General features: G+C 47.0%; 1 protein-coding gene and 1 long non-coding RNA gene across 8 annotated transcripts in view; both read right to left on the reverse strand.

The window, feature by feature from the left end:
- The window catches only part of TSHZ2 (teashirt zinc finger homeobox 2), a 508,475-nt gene that overhangs the window by 278,521 nt on the left and 202,124 nt on the right, over nucleotides 1–27,830 (reverse strand). The window lies entirely within an intron of this gene.
- LOC147359969 (uncharacterized) overlaps nucleotides 1–27,830 on the reverse strand; it is a 104,109-nt gene that overhangs the window by 32,895 nt on the left and 43,384 nt on the right. Inside the window, exon 1 of the long non-coding RNA XR_015138835.1 lies at nucleotides 1–27,830. This exon is cut by the window's left edge and continues 16,533 nt beyond it; it is cut by the window's right edge and continues 43,384 nt beyond it. This is a non-coding gene — a long non-coding RNA (uncharacterized LOC147359969).

A 27,830-nucleotide genomic window follows, 5' to 3' on the forward strand; every position in this document is an offset into this window, starting at 1 on the left:
GCCTCTAGGTGGGATAGGTTTGGGGTATGCCTTGAAAACAAGTGAATTACCAAGATCTAAAACTCAGGAGCTTTCACATAAAGTGTCAATCTTCTGGATTTCTTTGGCAAAGCCTACATCTGGCCACATTCCAGGTGGCATCTTCTCTGGAGCTGCCCTGGTGTGGCGGGGCATGGCGTGGCAGTGTGTGGCGTGGTGGGGGGGCGTGGCGTGGTGGGGGGGCGTGGCGTGGCGTGGCGTGGCGTGGCGGGGCGTGGCGTGGCCGGGCGTGACCGGGCGTGGCGGGCATGGCGGGGTAGGGTGCAGTGGGAAGCCAGACTATCCCGTGTGTGTCTCTGTGACCTCAGAGCATCTTGCACGTGGCCCACGTTGCTAATTTACCATACCTACCTGGTCCCTGTAGACCCGTGAGTTTGAGACTCCCTGCCCCCAAACAAGTGAGCCCCCAAACTAGAAACCAAATGTTGATTCGGCTCAGACCCAGTCCCCTACAGTGAACCCGGGAACCTCATTTGTCCTCTCTTCATTAACTCAAGGCCAGTTGTGCCCATGGATTCATCCGAGGGAGCAGTTTAAGTTATGTAAGGACAGCCGTGGCTGAGAACATGACAATGATTCATATCGAAAAGGATGGAAAAGACCAAACAGCTCATATTGTGTCCCTTGATCTGCCTATGGATGATTCATCCGTGATGACTTTTACATGGCACAGCAGCCAAGGGAAAAAGGCAGAGAGAACAGAGGGAGTGGCTGGTTCCTCTCCTGAAATAAAAATGCACCCCCTACCACCTCCTCTCTCTGCAAGGCTGGACAGATTAGAAGGCATATCACACCTCAGAACTCCAAGCCGAAAGCCATAGAGAAAACAGTTAAGTCTTGCTCACTTCTAATGCTAAAAGTTGACTTCCTTTCATCGGATCAAAGCACCCTAGGCTGCCTAGAATTGAGGCAATATGATACAAAAATTTAAGAGCAAAGGTTCAGAATTCTGACAGCCCATGACTGGCCCATCTTTGGGATTTGGGTAAGTGGTTTAACCTCCTTTATCACGTCTCCTTCTCTGTCAAGGAGGAGGCCGTGGGCAGTCCTACGTTCTCCATCTATGCTGTTGTTTGGTCACCAAGTCATGTCTGACTCTTTGTGGCTGCATGGACTGCAGCACACCAGGCTTCCCCGTCCTCCACTATCTCCCAGGGTTTGCTCAAACTCATGTCCATCGAGCCGGTGATGCTATAAAATAGGTTTAATGTTTGCTCTGCAGGTTGCTTTGAAGATGGGGGCAATGCACGGAAAGCAGCAAGTCCAGTGCCGAGTACATAGTACAGGTGCAGTAAGTGTTAGTGATGGTTAAGAAAGCATATAAAATGATTACTAGTGAGCATCTACACAGCTACACCATGGAGAACCATACACCAGCTTGCAGTCTTTCTTGGGATTTGTTCCTTTTGTGCTTATTCCGAAGCACGTAGCTAACATGGAGTCTTCAGTTTCATTTAGACGAGAACGTATGATGTGCAGGATGTTAAGCTCCCTTCCCACAATGGCGGAGCGAAGGTGCGGTAAGACTGTAATCATGAAATCAAAGGCAGTAGGTGTGCATGAGGTCTCACAACGCTCCAGTCACTGGGATGGGTGGTGGGGAAAAGGATTAATAATGCTGCCTTTGTCCTCGAGCCACAAAGTAACTAGTTGGGGAAAAGATTAAACAGACAGTGAGGCCAGCAGCCCAGGACCAGTTTTCTGCTTCTGCACCGCCCACACGAGACCCAGACCACCACTGGCGGTGCTCAGCAGCGGGAGGAGGAGGAGGCGCCCTCATCACAGCCAGGGTCCAGTCGCTCCCCCACCCCAGTGGCTCTCAGCCAGCCTCACAACTTGGTAGGAGAAGGAGTGTGTCGAGGCCAAGGGTGCTGCTCAGACTGTGCAGTGCAGGGCGGAGCCCGCTGCCAAAGCATCTTGCCCCAAATGGAAACAGTCCTGCCAAAGCCCTTCCTACACGGATGCCTGCAAAAGCCTTCATCCTGGTGTCCTGTTCCACTCTCCCCCCAGACCAGGCAGGGTGGTGGTGTTATCGTTTAGTCACTAAATCACATCTGACTCTTTGCCACCCCATGGACTGTAGCCCACCAGGCTCCTCTGTCTGTGGGATTTCCCAGGCAAGAATACTGGAGTGGGTTGCCATTTCCTTCTCCAGGGGATCTTCCCGATCCAGGGATCGAACCCACATCTCCTGCATTGGTAAGCTGGTTCTTTACCACTGAGTACCTCGGAAGCCAGAAAAGGCAAGGTGACTGCTCCTTCATTAATTCAATCACCTAAAGTAACAGCCATGGACTCTGGGAATTAGGATGTGTTCATCTTTAAGGGTCACTGTTACCTTATGTGATTAAGGGCTTTGGGATGAGATCGTTTTGGATTATCTGGATGAATCCAATGGGTAGGCCTCAAAGGGGCTTCACGAGAAGAAGGCAAGAGAGGTCAGAGACAGAGAAGGGGATGTGGCAATGGAACCAGAAGTCAAAATGATGCTGGTGCTGACTGGCAGGGAGGAGGACCACGAGCCGAGGGCCGTGGGAGTCGTTAGAGTCTGGATCCAGGCAGGGAAAGACCGTCTCCCAGAGTTTCAAAAGGAATGAAGCCGGCCGACACCTGGGTTTTAGCCCAGAGAAACCAACTTCAGACTGCTGGTCCCCAGAACTGTAACGCTATAAACTTATGTTGTTTTAACCACTACATCTGTAATAATTTGTCGCAGCTGCAATAGAAAATTAGCATAGCGTCTACAGTCTAAATAGCGGCTCAGCAAGCTTTGAAAAATGCACATCAATCAGGCTACTTTTCTGCTCAAAACCACTTGATGTTTTTTCCATTATTTTTTTGGGAAAAACCTCAAATGGACTCCATGACCCTTTATGATATGAGTTGCCATTTCTTTTGATTTGATTTCTTTTACTGTAAAATCTATTCTTCAATGGAAGATTTCAAACATATCCAAATACAGACACAAATGAATAATACAACTTTGTATACCATCAACCAGCCTCAATACTTATCAACTTGTTTCACTCAATCCCATCAACCATTGTCCCCACCAGTATTACTTTGAAGCAAATCTCAGAATTCATATCATTACATCCATGAATATTTTAGTATGTATCTCTAAAAGAAAAGTACTCTCCTTATTGGAAACATAATCATTCTCACACTCAAACAATATTAATAATGATTATCCCTTAATGGCATCAATTATTCTGGCTCAGATGGTAAAGAATCTGCCTGTAATTCAGGAGACCCGAGTTTAATCACTGGATTGGGAAGATCCCCCCGGAGAAGGGAACAGCTATCCACTCTGGTATCCTTGCCTGGAGAAGTCCATGGTGGACAGAGGAACCTGGCAGGCTACAAATTCATGGGGTCGCAGAGTGAGTGAGTGACGAATTGAGTGACTAACACACACTGTCATTCAAAGTTAACACTTCCAGCTGTCTCAGAAAATTGTCTCAATTTCCTCTCTTCTCCTCTCTGTTTTCTGCACCTGGCCACATTAACCTCTTAGGTGTTTCTTGGCATTTCTGATGCACTTCCACCTCAGGGCCTTTGCACTTGCTTGCTCATATCCCGAGGTTGGTCTCCTGGCTCTCACCCTCACAGGCCACTCCTCAAACATTACAGCCACTGCTGTGCAGAAGCAAGAGTGGACTCCCAGGGAGAACACTCATGCTCTGAACTGGTCCTTTTCCACCCTCTCACAGGAGGCAGCACTGTCTTTCTCTCCACTGCGTCTTCTGGCAATTGTCACCCAATGGCTAGTAAAGAATCTTGATGTTCAACAAAATATTCCTGCTGATTGATTGACTCGTTTGTCCCAGGGTTGAATTCTAAACTCCCTTAGTCTGGTAAATTATTCCACGTCCACACTTTCTTTTTCCTTCTAGGGACCAGGAGCAATAATTCAGGGCGTCCACCTACACACACAAACGTAATGAACTGAGGGCGTCCATCTACACACACACAAACGTAATGAGCTGAGTCACAGCTTGCTTCTTAACAGGGCCCCAGACACGTGCTGGGCTTCACAGGGATGCCAGAGCCCTGAAGTTACAGACAATACTTGTGTATTTCTCAAAGGGGGTCGTCACTGGTATTGGCTACTGTAGAGAACTCCTGGTTTTGTTTTCTTGTTGTTCAGTCTCTCAGTCGTGTCTGACTCTTTGCAACCCTAGGAACTGCAGCACGCCAGGCCTCCCTGTCCATCACCAACTCCCGGAGTTTACTCAAACTCATGTCCATTGAGTTGGTGACGCCATCCAACCATCTCATCCTCTGTCGTCCCCTTCTCCTCCTGCCTTCAATCTTTCCCAGTGTCAGGGTCTTTTCTAGTGAGTCAGCTCTTCGCATCAGGTGGCCAAAGTAACAGAGCTTCAGCTTTAGCATAATTCCGCCCAGTGAATATTCAGAGTTGATGTTCTTTAGGATTGATTGGTTTGATTTCCTTGCTGTCTCTTGTGACCTACAGTGTCCATTTTTCAAGAGAAAGAATTCCATGCTGGAAAATGGGATCGTTTTGCAGGACCATGGAACAATTTTTGGCCAGAGACACCGTGATGCCTGTTGGATCATAGCCTAGCTAAAATGAGCTTACCTGCCTCCACGAAGGTGGGCTAGCTTCTGTTGTAACCCTGATATACTGGTTGCTTTGCCTCTGAGCCCAGTCAAACAGTTTCTCCCCTCACTGCTGAAGAGGATCATGTACGCTTAAAGGAACAGCCAATCAAAGGTCAGAAACCCACATGTCTGTCTGCTCTGACCCCATGTAAATGGGTGGCTGTCAAGGAGGAGCAGCCATGCCTGCAAAAGCATTTTGCAGAAACCGGAGACTAGACTCCTCCATTTGAACTCGGTAACATTTAAATATCAAAAACTTTGTTTTCTAATGAGGAATGTATCGAAGGGGGAGAAATAAATTATATGCTTGATGGCGACTGAAGGTTGGGAAGATTAGGGCCATTTCCCACGGTGTGAATATAGTGATTTCAGTTTTGCAAGAGTAAATTAAACCTTTGGGAGGATTTGTCTTCCATTAAATTGAACAGCTAAACAGACACAGAAGATGTTAATGTCACCACCAGGAAACCCCAAAGGTTACAAATAAAAAGAAAACATGGCTTTCTTTAAAAGACTCCTCCACTGCACCCAACTACCTGAGCAAAACCCCAAAAGGCATGTTGAGGATCAAAAAAAAATTTTTTTTAAATTAAAGATCATAATTCTATTGCTATACCATATGTTATTAATGTCTGTCAACACTGTTTAGCCAGCCACTGCTGACAGTTCCATATTTGCTATCTAAATACATCATAAATAAATCAGTAATGAACCGCTTTGGTAAACCTTCCGCACTGATTGGAAATACAGATGGAATAAACAAACTCTGCTAAAAGTATATACAACTGTTTAATGTCAAAGACAAAGTCACACTGTTATTTGACAAAACAGAAGTGAAAACGGGGGTGGGGCTGAGGGGAGGGAAAAATACCGATTCAGAGGGAGAAGGTAGTGGGAAGGAATGTAACGCCTGTGTTTAAACACACACAGCTCGGAATTCTCCGTGTAAAAGAAAGCCCCGGGGGACACAGGACATGGGAAAGCAGGAGCTGAGCTGTCTGTTCCTGGCCTCCCGCCAGTGGGCTGCTGCCTATGAATTTAGACAATTTATTTAAATTTGCCACTACCATCTAGCAAGGATGTATCACCAAACCCGGTTCAGCAAAGGTTTGAGCCACTCAGTTGAATAGTCTGGATTTAACCGGAGGACAGTGATGCCCACGTTGGACAAAGGGGGTTGCCTTTCGGTCTGTCTGTTTCTTAAGGTGGGGCATTTGGCATTCTGAGCACCTCAAAGCCAGACATCCTGAAACCAGGTATCATGAAAATGGGCTATGTTCAGGCAGAACTAGCCAAACTATTTCAATTTAACTGTGTTTTTTTTTTTCCCCCTTCTAAAATCTTACATATCATTCAGTGTTCCTTCAAATCAGAGGTCAAGGTAAGCTGACCATCATTAGTCCTCCTAGCTTTATAGTCGAGGTGGCCTTCTAATTAAGCACTTCACCAGGTGGCGTATTCAAATCTGTGAAAAGCATATTTTAGCCGCAAATTCTCCCTGCCTCTGGGATGCTGTCTCTGGGTCTTAATAAGATCTGGAGGAACTGACCATGATCCCAGGGACAAGCAACACAAAGAAAGGAGGGTCCTCTCACTCACTGAGAGGGGAAGGGATTCTCTTCAAGTTGTCTGATAATCTCAGGAGCAGAACAACGCTTTTCCTCATGGTTGGTGCCTGGAAAATTTTTTGGATCAGAGGTGTAACAAAATCCACGCGGCAGAAACAGAAGACGTCCTAGTGACGGGGTTCGAAGAGCAGAAGCTGACTTCACAACAGAGGGAGGCCCCACAGAAGTCCTTTCTGTAATCGGCTGCAAGCAGGAGACGAGATCGGCCTCCTTGTTACGCCTTACCAGCAGGCCATCCGGGCCGCTCTCAGCACAAAAAAATAAAATACATCATTGTGAATGGGCACATTAATCTGCAGCCGCCCCATTTCTAAGTCACCTGTAGTTAGGTCTGCAGACACTGTGTATACCACATAAATCTGATATCTGAGCAGGGAGGTGGGCAGGAGGAGAAGGGTTTCTCAGTGAAATACTGGTTCGGCAAGGGTTTACCTGCCTTCCAAGGCTGTTAGGAGGATTAATAGCTTCTGGGTCATTTAAAGTTTGAAAAGATCCTTGTGCTCTTTCCAAGAAAGATAAAATAATAAGACTAGCCATTTTGTATGCTGGAAAGTGAGACCGGTGGTAGAGAAGGAGCTCCTGAGGACCACCACCCTAGTGAGCTGAGGGGCATTAACCCTTCGGGTTCAACAAGGCCAAGTCTTTGCCCAGATGAAGACGATGAGCATATTTAGTGCTCCATGTTTGAAAATATCCAGGCCCTGAGCCCCTCAGACACCCTCTAAGGCAGGGTGTGTATTAGAAGGGAGGAGGATAGCACTGTTTGGATGACGAGCGTTCATATTTTACAGCCTTTCACTTTATTTACCTATATATCTTTCGCCAATTTATTTGTTGTTTTCATCAGCTTACCCAGGCAAAACAGAGCGATGCATAATTCAGGAATAAAATTGCTATCAACTGGCTGCGGGCTCTGAACGAATGGATCCCAAACATATATTTTTCATTAATGACCCTCGATCTCTCGCTGCAGGCTTCCAGCAGGGCAGCACCCCATTTGTTCCGTGCCCCTTATTCGGATTCTTGCCCATATCCAGTGTTCCGTGGATTGGGAGACTGAATGTGCTCATTGCCAGGGACCGGCAGGAAGGGGTTATCTGATTCTGCAGAAAGTCCTGCTTTGCTGTCTACGAATTCCAGTCTTCCACCTCACCCTTCACCATCTCTCCCCACTTTCCCAAGTGTGAAAAAGGGACAGAGAGCTAGGGAGCCACAGAGCCTGGAAAAAAGGAGTAGGAGGAGGAGAGGGTTGTTAATTTACAAAGCCTGAAATAGCAGCTGCTAATGGGTCTTTGCACTCATTCTATAATCTTTGCAAGGTCACAATCAGAACTAGCCTGTGATTGATTCCAAAGGGAAACTCAGCACTTTACATCCATAAGAGACATTGCAGAAGGGACTAAAGCTGGTTCAGGAATCAGGGCATCTCTCAAGTCACTGCATGTGTCTCAGCCTGAGTGGGCTGCATTGCCCCGGGCCAGGTTTTACCGAGGTCTTAATAATTACCGTCTCAGGCCAAACAACGCCAGTGGTTCCACACACCCCCATCTATTGCCCAGGCGGGCCCCCCTCAACTGCGATCTCACAAAGTTTCCTTCTTGAAGAGTGACCCTGAAGCACGCCTCCAAAGGGTTAAGGAGAGTGAGTGACAACCCTTCGGCATGATTTACAACGTGGAGCCCTGTAGTGAAACCAGGACTTGATGGATGATGCTGAAAGTCGGAGCCTAACCATAAATCATGTCTTTGAATCACTGACAAAGATAAAGGAGAGAAAGAAAAAGCAGTGGCATTGACATTCACTCTCCCAATAATGTACATTGACTAGTTACAATGTGGAGCCTTAATTAAAAAAAGCCAACTCGAGGTATTCACCTCGGTGGGGAGAGCTTACCTCTTGGGAGGCTGCTCTCTGAGATTACAAATCAGGGTGCGGGCCTCTTTCAAGAAGGTCACTGCCACTGGCTTTCAATGGGAATGACACCAAGCTCCCCACAAAACAAAACAAACATCCCAGAAAGGAAATGAAATAGAAGAGTTAAAGGCACCTGATTGAGAACCCTGCCACTGTGCTTCTGGAAGACGGTCACCAGAAGTGGAGAATACCGCAGGGACATCGACTGAATACACGCCAACCGACTGTGTTTCTAGAAAACACCCAGATCGGATCAATGAGTCATCAGTGGTGGCCAGAAGGCACAAATAGGTCAAGAAACATAACTTGTGTTCTGAAGTCAGGGCCCTGAGGGGGAGGCAGAGGAGAGGCCCACCAGCTCACCTGTGTTGTCTTTTCCCTTCTTTTCACAAGACATCCCAAGCCCCCTTCTTCAGGGTCACAGAGGAAGGTGGGCTTTCTTCCTTTTACTCGATTCAACATGGGTTTCCTTTTAGCTGAAGAAGAGACCTGCTTTCCTGTAGTGGGGGCACCAAGAAACGTGGGATGTGCTTCCTCAATCCTTCAACAAGTGCACCCATGAGGTTCTAGAATATTCCAAAGTCATGAGCACTGGCAAAGAAAGGGCAGGTGCCTATATTAATTTATCCACTAAAAATATTTATTTAACAGCAACCATGCTTTGGGTACGCTTTGTTGTTGGTTAGATCGTGGGGAATACAGTGATGAATGAGGCAGATCTGGTCCAACTCAACTAGATTCTAGCATCATACGGAGACAGAAAACAACAACAAGCATGACTAGTGTTATAAAGGGGGTGCGCTGAAGGGTAAGGACGTGTACAAGGCACTGGTGCCTGGGGCGGGGTGCGCAGCAGCACTACGAGCGGCACTGTGTCTGGGGCAGTGGTGAGCCCAGGAGAAGCAGATCAGACAACGCAAGTAGGAAGGAGGAGATCGGAACGCGTTCTCGTTTCTCTCTAAATCTCTGGGAGTTGATATGAGGTTCTTTGCTCAACCACGAGAACCGGGTGCAGTATTTTTTTAAATCTATTCTTCCTTGGCCCCAAGGAAGAATGTTCTTCTTGATTCTGTACAGACCATGCGATGCCTTGCTCTGGCGTGCAGCTTTTGCACGGTCCTGTGGACCTGTGGAGCACACAGGTGAGCTCTGCATGTCCTCATCGTCGTCCGCCAGCTGGCCCAGCATCTCTGCCTGCAGGCTCAGATTCGAGGAGATTCCTACTCTGCACTTATGATGGCTCCGTAGCATCGATGCATCGATGGTTTAGACCGGATCTCAACCTTAGGAGTCTTTCTTCCAACTCTGAGAACAATCGTCCTTCTCAGCAGAATCCAGCCAAAATGATGGAAAGGCTGGGAAAAAATTACCAGCTCTGAAATTCAGAAAGTTTTCAAGCTTCAGTTGTGGGAAAAGAACCCAGACTTTCTTCCAATCTGAGCTTTGTCAGCATCGAGCTGGGTGCCTCCAGGTGAGTCCTGTCACCTCCGACACTTCCGTTTTCTCCGCTCCACCAGGACCCTCTACAGAGCAGGGCTCCTGGTCTTGACAGTCTGGCCTGTCCCACCTCATGTAACGGCTGTCTCATTTTTTCAGTCTGCAACTTGTCTCTGATTCTGTGTTTACCTTAAAAGTGGAAAAACCTCATTGATTTCCCAGCTCCCAAACCCCACTGGGACTTCCCCTCCTAATGCCTTTCTCCCTTGTCCTCAGTGGCACTCACCCAGCTGCAGCTCCGCGCCAGACCTCGCACCAGAGCAGACAGTATAACGCACAGAGGGCAAGGTCCCTGCCCTTTGGAAGCCCTCTTGTCTGACATACACAGATCACGTTTTCTAACCAGGGAAGGGTTAGAACAACAGCAGTCCTTAAATGGTCCATGATGCTGCTCTGACATTTGCTTCTTGCTCACGTCTGTCCGACAGAGACAGTGAAAAGCAACCTTTTGCTGCTTCTGAGCTGTGTGACTTTCAGTGAGTTGATCAGCCACTCTGACCTTAGTTCCTCCCTTCTTAAAACTAGGCTAATAACAATATTGACTTTTAGGGTTGTTTTGCGCATAAAGCTGTTTAAGCATTGGCTCATCCACAGAAAGACCTCACAAAATCACTGCTGATACTGTGACATTTTAATGTTTACTTTTCAAATCTTATCTGTTTTGAGTTAACCAGACTGGAACTAAGCAAAATAAAAACAGAAGCCCAAGTCCCATCCTCTCAAATGAGAAGGGGAGAAAAACATGGACAAAAGTGAAGGCTCGTCAGTGTAGGAACAGTTGCGTGTGTAAGCGTGCCTGCTGGCATGTACGTATGTTTCTCTCTAGCCTGTGTCATCTCTTTGTGTCCATGGCGGGCCTCTCTACAGTACTTTCTGTTCCGACCTTGGCAGGGCCTGATGTGCAATCAGTGTTAGCAACAAGTGATAAGACAAAGGAAAGAAGGGTTCAAAAATGAAGATACATGGTTTATAACATTCCATTAAGTGTCATTTATGAGACAAGTATAGACGCAAATGTTGCTTGATTGAGGCTGACCATGACAATTCTTAAAACTCTGTATTTGCTACATATTACATGGTTAGAGATGACGTACATGGTTAATCAGCCGCATCTTTTAATACACCTTGGGCTTCCCAGGCGGCGCTAGTGGTAAAGAAGCCACCTGCCAGGGCAGGAGACGTGAGAGCCTCAGGCAGATCCCCTGGAGAAGGAAATGGCAGCCCACTCCAGTATTCTTGCCTGGAGAATCCTATGGACAGAGGAGCCCGGTGGGCTCCAGTCCATGGGGTCATGAAGAGTTGGACAGGACTGAAGCAACTTAGGACAGACAGACGGAATAGTACATATACACACTATACGTACATGACATGTAATATTTCACATGTAATGTATAACCGTGTGTGTGTGTGTGTGTGTGTGTATAATACATAACGAATCCACAGTGGCCAATAAACCATGAAGTTAGAAAGCAAGGGTTTTCTAGGGAACGCCTACTGTGCACCCAGCCACTGCACTCCCTGAACCACCAGGAGCATGAACCACCATCTTTGCCATTGATTAGCAGAAGGACAGATATTTAACCATTCATGGTCCATCATATTAATTTGAAGAAGAAAGGGTGCGCAAGGACCCCTGTTACATCAATGAAAGCATGCCAACACTGCGTCCTCATGGGGGCTCCGGAGCCATCCCCCTTACTTAAGATGGTGCCCACTCCTTGTTTTATTATGCAGGGTGGTTGCAGGGGAGAAGCCGGGGTTCCCCACGGGGAGGAATGTGGGCTTCGAATGTGGTGTTCAGGTGGCTTGCAGCTTTTATGCTGGTTTTGAACTTCACATACATTAAAGCTGCATCATCTATCAATCTTACAGTTCCACGTCACTTATGAAAATCTACTGAGTATTGTTTTCATCTCGCCTTACAACAAGCTGCGAAGCCTCATGAATACTGAATAGTGCTGGAAATACAGCACATCTTTTATTTTTAAAGGTCTCGACAGTTTGGAATGGCAGGATTCCTTTGTTGGAAGCGGCACCTCGGCACGCCGAGTGGGGGCTTTCTTCTCCACTCTCCATCCTGCCCAGGAGCGCCAGACAGCGTCACCCCATCATTAGTATGACTAGAGTGGTCCTGCTGTTGCTGCTGCCACTTCCTCGTGTTTGAACCCTGTTGGTGAAAGTTGTTAATAGGGGGCCACTGGTTCAAGTGGGGCATTATTATTCAGATATCAGCTTGCAAGGAAACCCCTGACTGGGCAACCTCGTGAACCATTTTCCCAGCTTTCCTGGAACTTTATCCTCATCCTTATTTTAATTTAATGAAAGAGAGAGAGAGAGACCTATACAGAAAGACATACAGAGATAGGGATACACAAAGAAAGAGAGAGACGTTTAAGAAATTAACCACACAATGATAAGTGTATTCTATTCTGCCGGCTCTTTAAACTTTCCTTTCCATCATTCATTTGTTCTATAAATGTTTCCTGAGCAGTTACTCTGCACTGTGCAAGAAGAATGCAGAGATTAAGAAGAGAGCTGGCATATATTCTCATGAAGAAATCACATTCTAGATGTAGGGGTGATGATGTGATGATGGTGAAATTAATAACAATGGCCGCCGTGTGCTTAGTCGCTCGGTTGTGTCTGACTTTTTGCCACCCTTTGGAGTGTTGCCCACCAGGTGCCCCGTCCATGGGATTTTTCAGGCAAGAATACTGGAGTGGGTTGCCATGCTCTCCTCCTGGGGATCTTCCCGACCCAGAGCCCGAACCCACGTCTCCTGTATCTTCAGCATTGCAAGTGGTTCTTTCCCTACTCAGCCATCAGGAAGGCCCAGCAGTCACTGCTGGTCCAGATACAATGCTTGCTGTGTTCCAGCCGTCATTCCAAACATGATAAATATTTGTCCTAAACAGTTTACCAACCGTAATATATTTAATTCTTGTAACACCCTGGTAAGGTACTATTATTATTATCTTCCCGACCCAAGGACCAAACGTGGGTCTCCTACATTGCAGGCAGATGCTTCACTGTTTGGGCTACCAGGGAAGCCCACTATTATGATTACTAGTTCCAATTTCCCTATTTTGCAGATGAAGAAACTGAGGTATGGAGAGGAGAAGTGACCTGCCCACGGCCACAGAGTGAAGAAGAAGCAGATCTGGGATTTGAATCAAGGCTGGAGAATCGACCCCTTTTAATCACTATACCGACAGCTTCTATAAATAGATAAAGGAAGCAATAGATGAGATACCCTGGGAGGTGATGACGGATAAGCAGACAACAGAGGAGGATGGAGTACAGGACAGTGACTGGTGGGCAGTGGGGGCACATCCCTGTAGCTCAGGGGTCAGCGAGTGTCACTCTGAGAAGGTGACGTCTGAGCTGAGACATGACGTATAAGAAGGAATCAAAGAAAGCCCGGATGGAAGGTCATTCCAGGCAGGGAAAATGACAGTGTCAAAACTCAAAGGAGGAATCGAGTTTGCCGGAGATCTTTGAAGAATAGAAAGAAAGAAACCGAAAGGAGCTGAAGAGAAACGCGTGTGAGAAATGGCTGGGGAGACAACACCAAGAGCGGCAGAGGCCGGGTCACCTAGCGTTCGGCAGGGTCAGCAGGGTCTGCTCCTGGAGGGCATTTGATGAGAAGGGGACGCATGTGCAGGTCCTGTCATAGTGATGTCTTTAAGATACAAAGCAGCCCTAGAGCTTTAGAGCAGAAGGAAGCAGAGCAACGATCCAGTCCAGCCTGGACCAGGGGAGTGCTCCCAACTCACGGGGCAGGGGTAGGCGATACCCTTCCTGGCACAGCCTGAAGCCTGTCCGTGTCAGGGAGGAACTGCCCACGGTTGTTTTATGCCAGAACACGCAGTGAGGCATATTCCATGAGCTGCCCCCTGCCCCCCCAACCCCAAGCCCCAGAACTAAAGCAAGGCCGGCAGGATGAGTCAACAGGAGTCAGTGGGTCACCGAGACCATGGCTGTGAGCTCAGTCGTGTCCAACCCCAAGGACTGCAGCCCACCAGGCTCCTCTGTCCATGCAGATTCTCCAGGCAAGAAGACTGGAGTGGGCTGCCATGCCTTCCTCGAGGGGATATGTGCCCACAAATGTGTTTTGCTTAAACTGCTAGTATTTTGAAAAGAGGTGAATTAGTTGCCATCATTTACAAATCATGGGCTTCCCGGGTGGCTCAGCAGCACAGAATCTGCCTGCAATGCAGGAGCCGCAGGAGACACAGGTTCATTCCATGTGTCAGGAAGATACCCTGTAGAAGGCAATGGCAACCCACTCCAGTGTTCTTGCCTGGAGAATCCCAGGGACAGAGGAGCCTGGTGAGCTGCCGTCTATGGGGTTGCACAGAGTCGGACACGACTGACATGACTTAGCAGCAGCAGCAGCAATGGCAACCCAATATTCTTGCCTGGAGAATCCCATGGATGGAGGAGCCTGATGGGCTACAGTCCCTAGAGTCACACAAAGTCAGAAATGACTGAAGTGGCTTAACACACACACACACAGACACAAGTCATAAAATATGGAAAAATTTCAAAAAGTTCATACAGTTTTCTCTGGAAAAAAAAAGGAAAAATCAAGTGATCTGGTAATACTGAGCCTTGTTTCTGCAGCCATTTAAGTTTGTTGCGTTTAATATAACAAGAACCTTAGGTTCAACTATCTTAACTCTGGGAATCTCATAAAAAGAGATGGAAATATTTTTGTCTGGAACTCTGCTGGTCCTTGATTTTATAATTTCTGAGAGTGAATTCTTTCCTTATATTCACACGTCTCATCACAATTCCCAGCTTGCACAATAAATGACATGCAAATCCTTGTGTGACCTATTAAAAATGACCTGAGCTGAGAACCTGCTTTGGGGCAAATGATGGCAGCACTTTCTAAACTTAGCCTCTGCATCTGGAAAATGGGAATAATCCCTTTTCCTTAAAAGATACTCTGAGGATAACATGCACCAAGGCACATAAACGCCTCACATACAGTAGGAGTACAATTTTACAATACTAATACAAGTATAAGACACGGTACTGATCACGTTAGGTAACCAACACAGACACCTGCATTTACAAGAACATGGATGCTTATGAATGCATATTTGCATATTAAGTGTGTATATGATAAACCTAGAAACATGCATCTAATTATATACATATTTGAACCTATTTCTTCTGTTGATTGGCACGAGATCCTAACGACGCTTGTAGACTTTTTTTTTGCCTCATGTATACGTACGTGCACGCTCAGTCGTGTCTGAGTCTTCACAACCCCATGGACCGTAGCCCATCAGGCTTCTCCATCCATGGGATTTTCCAGGCAAGACTACTGGAGTGGGTTGCCATTGCCTTCTATAGGGGATCTTCCTGACCCAGAGATCAAATCTGTGGGTCTTGCATCTCCTGCATTGGCAGGCAGAGTCTTTATCACTACGTCACCTGGGAAGCCCATTTTTTGCCTTATAGTCATTGTTGATTCTGCAAACCCTCTCTCTTGCCTAGCAAGTATACTTTATTAATTAAAAATAATGCTGTTGAGAAAGTATGGACTCACCAGGTAAAAAACTTTGCTGTTCCCCAGGATAGCAAAAGCAAGAGAGTTCCAGAAAAACATCTATTTCTGCTTTGTTGACTATGCCAAAGCCTTTGACTATGTGGATCACAATAAACTGGAAAATTCTGAAAGAGATGGGAATGCCAGACCACCTGACCTGCCTCTTGAGAAACCTATATGCAGGCAGGAAGCAACAGTTTGAACTAGACATGGAACAACAGACTGGTTCCAAATAGGAAAAGGAGTACGTCAAGGCTGTATATTGTCACCCTGCTTATTTAACTTCTATGCAGAGTACATCATGAGAAACGCAGGGCTGGAAGAAGCACAAGCTGGAATCAAGATTGCTGGGAGAAATATCAATAACCTCAGATATGCAGATGACACCACCCTTATGGCAGAAAGTGAAGAGGAACTCAAAAGCCTCTTGATGAAAGTGAAAGAGGAGAGTGAAAAAGTTGGCTTAAAGCTCAACATTCAGAAAACAAAGATCATGGCATCTGGTCCCATCACTTCATGGGAAATAGATGGGGAAACAGTGGAAACAGTGTCAGACTTTATTTTGGGGGGCTCCAAAATCACTGCAGATGGTGATTACAGCCATGAAATTAAAAGACACTACTCCTTGGAAGGAAAGTTATGACCAACTTAGATAGCATATTCAAAAGCAGAGACATTACTTTGCCAACAAAGGTCTGTCTAGTCAAGGCTATGGTTTTTCCAGTGGTCATGTATGGATGTGAGAGTTGGACTGTGAAGAAAGCTGAGCGCCGAAGAATTGATGCTTTTGAACTGTGGTGTTGGAGAAGACTCTTGAGAGTCCCTTGGACTGCAAGGAGATCCAACCAGTCCATTCTAAAGGAGATCAGTCCTGGGTGTTCTTTGGAAGGACTGATGCTAAAGCTGAAACTCCAGTACTTTGGCCACCTGATGCAAAGAGTTGACTCATTGGAAAAGACTCTGATGCTGGGAGGGATTGGGGGCAGGAGGAGAAGGGGACGACAGAGGATGAGATGGCTGGATGGCATCACAAACTCAATGGACGTGAGTTTGAGTGAACTCCAGGAGTTAGTGATGGACAGGGAGGCCTGGCGTGCTGCAATTCATGGGGTCGCAAAGAGTCGGACACGACTGAGCAACTGAACTGAACCGAGGATAGCAAAATTAAGGGCAGACTCTCAAAAACACAGTTTCTTAGCATCCCAGCCTTGTATCCCTGGTTGAGTGTACATTTCACACTGAACATTGAAAACTTAGAGAACCTTTCTGAAAGCCAAGGATGGGTGGATGGTCCCGCTAGTTGGAGCAAAAATTCATGTCAGGTACTTCTCCAAACCTCCTTCCAGATTTAGAGCTGGGGGAATGCGCCTGTTGTGACATTTATGTAATGATCCATGACCGGCCCTTCTCCCCCTTAAAGAAGGCAGAGAGAAATGACAGCCATTGCTGCCATGCAAAGCTGCATTGAAATTGTGCGAGCATTTGGGTTTTCATGAATTTTGAGAAGGGAACTGTGGGCACAAAACCATTGCTATTTGTTCTGACAAACTGCCTGCTCTGATGGATTAAGTACCACGGTTGCAACCCACGAATATCTTCAGGTGCTGGCACAGAGAGCCCTCTAGACCTGCTTCAGGCCACATTTTCGAGGGTTCCAATGATGTGTGAAGAGAGTCATGCTACTGGAAGGTGGGCCACTTATCCGAGGGCAGCTGGAGCTGTGTGAGCCACACCGCTGGGAATCGGATCGCACTGCTGGCCTGGGCTAAGGGCAGTCACTCATTACTGGTTTCTATTTTCCTTGCTTACGGCTCTGCCTTTCCCTTCAAAGTGCTCCTTCTCAGAAAGTCTGTGTCTGAATAAAATTATTACTATCTAAAGCACATTTCCGCCCTCCCCTTCCCATCAGTATTTCCTGTCCTCTCACCTTAAAAAAAAAAAAAAAAAAAAAAAACAATCCAGCAGCGCTGAGAACTTTTCAACCGAAAGCAGCCATGTGGAGCTTGAGTTGTTTCAGATTTACACAGGCCTTCCGCTAACATCCTGTCGGGTGCTAAAATCCCACAGCTGTTTTGCTAGGACCACCCGGCTCGCCATGAACCACATCTGACAAAATGATACTGCTCGCTTCCAGAACCCATCACACAGTTATTCTTGGATAAAAGGTAAAGCAAATAGCCAGCCAGCTACTCACCGCTGCAGAAACAAAGCTCATCGAACCATTTATCAAAGCCCGAGACACGGGTTTGCTTTAAGCACAGACACCTCTCCCATTACGGCTTTAAACGATAACACGATATTATATCAGAAATGACAAATGACACCGGGGGTCCTAACCTGTATGCAATCGATGCCTGCTCAGAGGTAAGAACCATCTTCAAAATATCGACAGAGGGAACAGGAATTCTCATAATGCTGCAATGTTTTCTTGGTGTTGTGTTGGAACTGGAGGCCGATGATAGTCATTTGGGTGTAACATTTTTTTATCCAGCGGGCGCTGTGTAGCCCCCAGTCGTGTGGCAAGTGTCAGATTATCATCACCATCCTGTATCTGTGCTGTATTGGATTCTAAGAGGCTCAGGCCAAGGAAATTGATTAGGTAGCTCCCTCTGCAGCTTAAAACTCACTTTGGTTACAGACACACACAAAGGCAGGAGCCCCTGGAACTACCGGGCTCGGTGATAAATGGCAAAGGTGTAATTAGGGAGATGATGCCCCAGGGGTTTCTGTAGGTCTGGCCCCAAAATGGTTTTTTAAAATCCTCATGCCCCTGCCCACACTCCCCCCCTGAGGGGGCAGGCTTTCATGTTTAGATTGCAAAGAAGTGACCCACCCCGAAGTGATTGATGAGGAAAGACTGCCAATGAGCCGCCGCCTCCCTCCCAACGTGGTGGGCGGCAGACACAGAATGACTTGGAAATGGCGTAAAGGACTCGGAGCAAAGGCGGGTGACAGGGACGAGAGCAGTGGGATGAATGCCTGCAAGCAGGTGGAAAGAAACCATCTTCAATATCCGGGCGACCTTGGTTTGACGTCTTGCCCCTCAAACAGCACAGGTGGCAAGGATGGAAACCGAGAACTGCTCGGAAAAAGTGAGAAGGGCTTGAGCGCACAGACGGCTTTCTTTCTAGAGCTGACCACTTGACTAGGGGTCCTCGAACTCTCAATTTCCTGCAGAGTTTTATCAAAGACACAGATTTGCAGAGCTTCCAGCCTGGAGTTTCTGACTTAGCAGGTTTGCGGCGGGGTGGGGGGAGGGTTTGAAATGTGTATTATGGAAAATTCTTCAGGCAATTCTGCTTTTGAGTCAGGTTTAAAAATTGATGGTGAAATTGATGAAAGCAATGGTGGGCTGGTAAATGTTTAAAACCTAGTTTTCGAAAAAGCTTTTTTTAAAGTCCTAAACCATAGCATTTGCCAATTTCCATGGTGTAAATATGCCTGCCATGGACACTGTCAAGAAACCACTAAAGGAGTTAGAGATATACACAGTCAGCTCCAGCTAAACACTGCAAGCTGACTTGAGCACACCAGTAGCTTAAATCGGAGGAAAATACGAATAAAGATAATAAGCAAATAACTAAATAAAGTTTGGGTTCCAAAACCACTGTGGATAGTGACTGCAGCTATGAAATTAAAAGCCACTTACTCCTTGGGAGAAAAGCTATGACAAACCTAGACAGCATATTAAAAAAGAGAGACATCACTTTGCTGACAAAGGCCATGGTTAAAAGCTATGGTTTGTCCAGTAGTCAGGTACGGATTTGAGATTTCGACGCTAAAGAAGGCTGAGCGCCAAAGAATCTATGCTTTTGAATTCCGGTGCCAGAGAAGACTCGAGAGTCCCTTGGACTTCAAGGAGATCAAACCACTCAATCCTAAAGGAAATCGACCCTGAGTATTCACTGGAAGGACTGATGCTGAAGGTGAAGCTCCAGCACTTTGTCCACCTGAGGCAAAGAGCTGACTCATTGGAAAAGACCCTGATGCTGGGAAAGATTGAAGGCAGGAGGAGAAGAGGGCAGAGATGATTAGCACCATCGACTCCATGGACACGAATTTGAGCAAACTCCTGGAGATAGTGAAGGGCAGGGAAGCCTGGCGTGCTGGAGTCCATGGGGTCACAAAGAGTCACACAACTTAGTGACTGAACAAGAACCACAACGACAGGCACATGTGGTAGGGAGAAATCAAATCAACGAGGGTCCCTGGGCGAGATGTGGAGGATCTCACTGAGTGACAGCAGTGGAGAGGGGAGTCCACTTTGGTGGGAAACCCACCCAACGGCCAGGCTCTAAGATACCATTTGCTGTAACGTTCAACTTGGACCATTCTCCACCACAAGTTACAGAAGTCACGATAAAAGAATAAAATTTGAGAATTAATAGAAGATTGTACTCTGATAATAGATGTAGAAATGCATCATTTCAAACTCCTTAATTAAATTATCATTTCAGGCAAAGGATTACTAATTAGTATTGAAACCACTAAGCAGATGGTTGACGGGGAACTGGACATCCATTTAGAGAGCCTGTAAAGCCACACAGATGACTTTCTAGTTGCAGCGGGTAAGTGTCTGGGGCAATCAAACTGCCACCATTCTAGTGCAGAGGCTATTTTCAGTATCTCTACTTTGGGGGCAAGCAGATTATATGTTTTCAGATGTATTTCAATGGAACCTATACTTCTGATGTGTTCTAGTAAAAACAAGTTCCTTTTGAACCCATAAGAGTTTACATATCATTTCTATAAGGGATGGAGGAGCAAGTAGATGACACAGAGAAGCTTTGAGAAATTCAGAAGGAAGATATTCCTCAGGATATTGGCTTGATCACTTCTTCAATTCTGTGTCATAATAAAGGAAGCATATTAGATTAAAAGGGGCTAAACAATTGGATACAACATGACGTCCTAGATTTTGTAGTAGTTTGATCAACTTATCTGGAAACATTTCTGTGCAACTGGAAAAATATGAATATGGTCTGGGTATTAAAAAGACTAAAATGATTAAAATGGAAAATAGACATTATTAATCCAAAATGGTAGCTTATATAGTAGGCTACATATTACGATCCCATCTTATTTAAACATACATATACGCACAGAGAATGTTCTGGAAGTTCACCCACAATAGTGGTAAAATCTGAGTGAGAATAAGATGTTTTTATTTTCTTATTTTTGTTTTGTTGCTCTCTACTTTCTAACAATCTACAATTCACATACTTTGCTTCTGTCACTTTTTAAAAAAAGGTTATTTTTTAAAAGGAAAAATAATGCTTGCGAAAAACAAGTTTTGATCTCTCAAAAACATTCAGGAAAAACTACCTTAAAATTCAGAAAGCTCCCTTAAAGTTCCTCTCAGACACCTGGAGGTTCTGTTTTTGCTACCAGAGCGTGCACAGGGTAGGCCCTCGGTAAGTTTTGGGCGTGGAATCTGGTCCACGAGACATTTCGAGTTCTGTAGGGACGAGAGGCCTCGGTGCTCGGCGAGGGCCGCAGGAGGGGAAGGGGCTTATCTGAGGGGCTGGGAGCAGAAACGAGCGGTGAGACACCGCCAGGGAGGGCGCCGGCGGCGTGGGGCGCCTGGCTCGCCTCATCCTCCCCGCGCCCTCGCGCGAGGAGGCGGCCGGGGCCCTCCCGCCGCCGCCATTCCCGTCCCGGGGCTGCGCTCAGCGCCGCCCTGTGACAACAGACGCTCCGGAAGACGGCGCTTCGCCGGCCTCAGGACCCGAGGCAGTGACAGCGGCTTTAGCTCCAGAGGGTCGGCTCTGAGGGCCGCTGCGGGTCTTCGTCTGTGTGGCCGAGAGATTGCTGACAGCGTGTGTGAGGCCATTTTTTTTTCTGTGAGAAACATGTGAGCGAGCCGTGTGTGTACATGTGCACACACACACGGGTGTGTGTGAGGAACCTGCTCACACACAGCTCCGAGTCTTGAATCAGAGGGAAAGAGAGGTGGAGGGTGGAAGGAGCGAGTGCAGAGGGCGGCAGGAAGGAAAGCCCGCACCTCCAAGGCACAGAGCCGGCGTCATGGCGGCCGCGCAGCCGACGGTGCTCGACTTCCTCACACCCCGAGGTCAGAGGCAGAGCTGAGCCCGGTGCTGTGACCGTCACTTCTTTACCAGCTTCATTCATTCAGTTGTTTTTTTTAAACCACCTATTGCTGCATTTGACGTCTATGGTCAGCGATACCATCTCAGGACAGCTGTCTGAGCAAAGCAACGACCTCCATTCCTCACTCTCCACCGATTCTAATTTGTCCAAGGCTGGTTCTGCTTCTGTAAATTCAGTCCACCTTTCCGGACCTCTCTTTCTTTACACAGTTATTTGTTTTCAAGAGAGACACTGAGTTGCTGTTTACTTCCCTTGATCTGTTAGAAAGAGAAGTCATCCAGACTTCCTTTCAGCCTTTCATTTTTAGAGTCAATATGTACAGAGCAGCGATTACGTCCCAGGCGCCAGGAGCCGGGCGACGAACAGCACTGTCCCTACCCTGTGGCATCTACTGTCTTGCTGGGGGACACAGACAAGAAACAAGCAAACACTTAAGCAAACAATAGCATTTCAGAGAGGGACAGCAGCTGTGAGAAAAAGCAGCTGGACAAAGAGGCTCCTTGGCTCGAGTGGCCAGGCAGAGCCTCTCTGAACAGATGACCCTCGAGCCATGTGAACATACTGGAGGGCAAGTCAGGATACAGGGATGGGGGAGGTCAGAGGTCAGCTCACACAGCTGGGGGTGTAGCGAAGGGCATGGCCACCGTTGGGAAGTATCAGTGTCTCAGTGGTAAAGGATCTGCCTGCAATGCAGGAGACACAGTTTCAATTCCTGGGTCAGGAAGATCCCCTGGAAAAGAGTATGGCAACCCACTCCAGCATTCTTGCCTGGGAAATCCCATGGAGTGAGGAGCCTGGTGAGCTACAGTCCCTGGGGTCACAAAGAGTCGGACACCGCTGAGCGACTAAACCACCACCACCATAGCAGCCACCTTTGGAGAGGGTTTGAATACAAAGTGTGGAATCTGATTTCTGTTTAATGCAAGCTCAAAACTCTGATTCCTAGAAGCCATGTCTGACCCAGCAAGGCCACTCCTTTTCCTAATCAAACACGTAAGCAGACTGTAGGAGGACCCTGGCAACTGTGGACCTTCCTACACGAATTTCTGGAACGATCGAGTTCCCCTTTGAGAACCCCTTGATGTATCCTGAGCAGGCCAAACTGAACCAAGACCAGGAACAGCTGCCCTGGTGTGACCCCTGAGAAAAGCTATATTTCACCCCATGCTTACGCAAATTAATTTGCAAAACTTGAATGAAACCCAAATTGGCTGACAGTGCCCAAGGCTGTGCAGTTTCTTGGTGGTTTCTTCTACTTTAAAGTAGTTCATCAGAGTGTTCTGCTTTAGACAAAGCAAACCATCCCTCCAGGGAAAATACCATCGGTCTTAAAATTAGAACAAAGTTTGAATGAAGTAATAAATTCTACCCATATGCAAAAGGGTAACAAAAGATGGAATTTGGTAATGGGCTCCTTCTGCTGAGGGACTCATGACACACAGCCAGCCGACGGTCCAATCAACACGCTCCACAGAGGCTCCAGCGCTTTCCCCGTGTGCCCCCGCCACCCCTCAGCCTCTAACCTCATTCTAGCATCTCTGAAGCCAGTGAGGTAATGACAGGAAGTACTCAATGTTGCATGCACCACACCCAATCATTTCTAAAAGGATCAAAATTCTATAAACGACAGTTTATGCATCTATAAGATGTATCTGGTGAAATGTGTATTTTCTTTTCAGAAGGTGTTTCTATTACGGTTAGTCTGAACATCATGTGATATTACAGTTGCTAGGGTAACTCCATTTTTTTAAAAGAGAACAACAGAGTAAATAAGCATGTAAATCGACTTTGGTGCTATGTAAATTCTAGTGAATCTGTTATCGTTACCTTGACGATGGGGAAAAAAAAAAAAAACAACCCTGACATTTATCTTCTCTGGCCCCGGTATGATTTGGTTTGAACACTTAAAATGTATAAGGGACTCATGTGGAAGTGCCCAAGGCTCTTTAGGTCCACGTGAAGCAATGCTGTCAAGGAGGAATGTTTAACAAGAGAGGCAGCCTGCACGGTGGTGGCTGGGTCCCCAAAAACCAGAGGGGAGAGTGGATGACTGTCTGGATGTTTCTGACCAGGTGTCTGTCTGTTCTCCCGTAGGAAGCCCACTCGGGCCAGGGCTCGGGGGCTCAGAAACCTTGTCAACCTTCTGGTCAGCCTGTCCTTCTGATGTCCCACCTCTGACCTGTCCAGAGCCTCTGTCATCACAGCACTCCCGACAAAGCTCCCAAACAGCTTGTGTATTTTCTGCAAGGAGACAATTACTAATGTAGCGCCTGTGACTAAGTAATGATGACTAGAAGTAAAGCTTAATGAATATTTCTAAATATTTTCCACATTTCCCATCTAGAGATTTGATAATCCCTCCACCCAGTTTCTGTTTTAGAATTGAGGTTGGCAGAGGAGACCAGGGCTGGAAATGGTATGAGTAAACTTGGAATAATTACTTGGAAGAATGAACAAGGAAAAGACTCAGATGGAAATCCCTTTGGAGGAAAGAGAGACTTTTGTAATAGAAGCATCAGTATTTCCATCAATAAAGGCAGTGAGATCTGAAACTGTATCAAAGGGAAAGATTTGTGATGAAGATACCAAACAGAAAACAGGCCAACCAACTGGCAGGATTTTGACTTGCCTCTCCTTTCTAGAAATCACGCTAAAAGCTCAGGCTGTGCTTTTAATGAATGAATACTTTGACTTGCTATGTAAAGTGCCTAAGAAAACTTATGAACTGAAATTATTAGTTCAGAGTATGTGTGATGGAAATTCCTGTAGGAGGGGAAAAAAAAAAAGGCTACGCTTTGAAAATTCAAATCTATAGCAAATTCTGCATCTATCAGGTAGGGCCTGGATGTTATGATTATATGGATGGCTCAAAAAATATTACAAAGGAAAATTAAATGCAGTTTTGGTCTATCTTCCTGTAAAGTGAGGCTGAGGACCTTGTGATGACTGTTTTGTTAATGGGACTGGGGGCTTTTATTAAGCCTCATAAAATATGATCACCTCTTCTTCACTCTGCAACTATCAATTTTCACATGAAATTGGGCAATTTGCAATTTGTGTGTATATTTAATACGTAGGGTTCTTCCTCTGTTCTCACCCATCCTCACCACCAAATAAAGCTTTTGCTCAATCTCTGTTATGCCTTATAATGGATGGAGTCTTGGAACTGGGGAACTAAAAACGAGGAGTCAAGAGCTAAAAGCAACAAGGAACACGCGAACAATGATGGCAGGGCCTGGTGCAATTAGCCCTGTGGTTCCCTCCCCATCCCTGAATGACAGGCAGAGAAATCGACAGCTAATTCAAGATCCATCAGGGCTGTATCGCCTTTCTATCGAAATGATGAGCTTAGAGAGCGAGCTGCAAATGCATGGCTGAGCGTTCGCGGGAGGTCGAGTGTCACGGCAGAAGTTAGTGTGGCATTGCTGTCGGCCTCATCCAAGAGATGATGGGGCCTTGCTGAAGGGGGACAGCAGGGTAGCACAGAAATGGAAGGTAACGGAGGTTAATTCATGGAAATTATCCGGGTCATGTAACCAGTGGGACATATCAAGCAGAGCTTTAAGAGAGGAGCAGTAATGTATGTAGAATCTGACTTTCAATAGGTCATGAGACAATGACAGTTACCAGGAGTCGGGCAACTTTTAGCAACAGAAGCTAACATTTCCAGGGCGTTTGCTTTGCACCAGGCCCTGTTCAGAGATGCAAAGCAATGGGGCAGCCCCTAGGAGCCCCATTTCGCAGATGAGGAAATGGAGACTCAGAGAATCTCGGCACACACTCAGTAAGGGTCAGTGGGACCAGCTTCTATTTTGGGCACTGGAAAGACAGTTCCTGGGAACAACAATATGAGGTCTCCAAGAAAATATTTTCATTTCTTGGAAATTGGAAAAATAAACTTTGAAATGAAAGAATGTGTTTCAGTAGTGGCAGTGTTAGTTGCTCAGTCTTCTCCGACTCTGTGACCCCAGGACTGCAGCCCACCAGGCTCCTCTGTCCATGGATTCTCCAGGGAAGAACACTGGAGTGGGTTGCCATTCCTTTCTCCAGGGGATCTTCCCGACCTAGGGATTGAACTTGGGTCTCCTGTATTGCGGGCAAATTCTTTACTGTTTGAGTCACCAGGGAAGCCCACCATCTCAGTAGAGAATATGAATATACTCATCTATGCACCAATGTAGCCAGAAAATATAATTTTAAATTTCTTTTTATGGAGGAGGGGTTCCCCAGGCAAAGGGACCATAAGTCCAGGGAAGTCATAATGCAGCCCTGAGGGACAGAAGAGAAAAGAGGCATCCAGTCTAAATTCCTGCTTCTCAGAGTGTGGTCTGAGGAGCAGAAGCATGGGTATTTCTGGAAGCCCTTGGATAATTAGTGTCCCAGGGCACCCCCAGGCTTCAGAATCAGAATCCACATCTCAGTGAGATCCCCAGCAGATCCCTCAGCACAAGGACACCTGAAACGAACATGACTAAACCTTAGCCAATAGTTGATACTAACTGCATCCTCACATAAGCCACCAAAGTCCTTTCTGTACCAAACTTGAAGCTACGTTGCATTACAGCAAGAGTTATTCCTTGGAATGTTTGGGTATCCTCTTTCCCAGGCAAGGCAGGTAAGCTACAAAAATGCATAACACAATCCACTCCTATTTATGATTAGTTGCTAAGTGGTGACCAACTCTTTTGCGACCCCACGACTGTCCCCACCAGACCCCTACATCCATGGGATTTCACAGGCAAGAATACTGGAGTGGGTTGCCATTTCCTTCTTCAGGGGATCTTCCCAACCCAGAGACTGAATTCACATCTCCTGCTTGGCAGGCAGATTCTTTACCACTGAGCTACCTGGAAAGCCCTCGGTTCAATTCAGTTCAGTTGCACAGTCGTGTCCGACTCTTTGTGACCCCATGAATCGCAGCACGCCAGGCCTCCCTGTCCATCACCAACTCCCAGAGTTCACTCAAACTCACGTCCATCGAGTTGGTGATGCCATCCAGCCATCTCATCCTCTGTCGTCCCCTTCTCCTCCTGCCCCCAATCCCTCCCAGCATCAGTGTTTTCCAATGAGTCAACTCTTCGCATGAGGTGGCCAAAGTATTGGAGTTTCAGCTTTAGCATCATTCCTTCCAAAGAACACCCAGGACTGATCTCCTTTAGAATGGACTGGTTGGATCTCCTTGCAGTCCAAGAGACTCTCAAGTCTTCACTCCCATATAAAAATATAATTTTAAGATAACAATGTTGATTCCATTGTGAATATTCTGTTACTTAAACTTAAGTCCTGGAAATAATTAGGGAATTTTGTCCTGCTTCGGGGCACAGGCAGTATTCAATGCTTGCACGGAAGCTGCATGGGTTGGAAGGAGCTCACGGTCACGTCCAAGCCTTGCTTGGTGTGTGTCATCCTCCCTACCCCGCTGGTAACTCTGTTAGAAGGGCTTTGAGAAACCTGCTCGCTGGGTCCCTGAACCTGGGGGCTGCGGGGAGCTGAGCCTAGAAGCCTCCTCCTCCTGGGAGGTTTCCAGGTCTGGTCTCTCTGACACCTGCTGGCCACAGGGGGCCGAAGGCTTTCACAGTTGAGGAAGGAAGTGTGCTAGGCTAAGATGTTCTCTGAGGCCTTTTAGGAAGAAGCTGAAGGCAGGAGTGGGGGAAGGGGGAAAGAAGAGGGAGAGAGAATGGGAAGACATTTGGGAGGGGAGATGGAGAGAGAAAAACTTAGACGTTGAGAGAAAACCGGAGACGTCCCGGAGGCTGGTGCAGCGTGAGAGCTGGGCTAACTCAGGTTACAACAGTGTCCGAGGCAGGTGTCCGCAGCCTCACGGCATGGGTGCCAAAGGCCCACGGGCACGCCGGCGGCCACTGCAGTCCTGAAGACAGCCCAGCTGTCAGCCCGCTGCCCTCCTGCCACCTTCACCGAAAACGCAGGAATGGGCTTCCCTGGAGGCTCAGCAGCAAAGAATCCGCCTGCCAGTGCAGGAGACGCGGGTTTGATCCCTGGGCCAGGAAGATCCCACATGCCCCAGAGCAGCGAAGCCCATGGGCCACAGCTACTGAGCCTGTGCTCTGGAGCCCAGGACCCCCAACTCCTGGAGCCCGAGTGCCCAGAGCCCCTGCCCTCGACAAGAGCAGCCCCTGCAGTGAGAAGCTTGTCAGCACGACTGGAGTGGAGCCCTCACCTGCCGCGGCTAGAAGGCCCTCACAGCAACAGAGACCCAGCACAGCCAAAAATAAGCAAATAAATACAGTTATGTAAAAAGATGCCGGAGTGCTCATGATGCCGCCTTGGGGGGGTAGCTTTCGAAAACGGTTAAGACTTGACTCCCCATCGCCCTGGTGCCAGTGGGGTTTGTGACACTCTCTCAGGTTTGAAGAAATCTCTTACTTTTTTCTTTTTTCCTATTTTGGCCTGATTTTACTTTTTAACGGATAAATTTTAGCGGAAGGATGACT

The sequence above is a fragment of the Bos grunniens genome, chromosome 13 (assembly GCF_055505025.1).
Source record: "Bos grunniens cultivar Pamir isolate PY7600 chromosome 13, Bosgru_T2T1.0, whole genome shotgun sequence".
NCBI classification, from domain to species: Eukaryota; Metazoa; Chordata; class Mammalia; order Artiodactyla; family Bovidae; genus Bos; species Bos grunniens.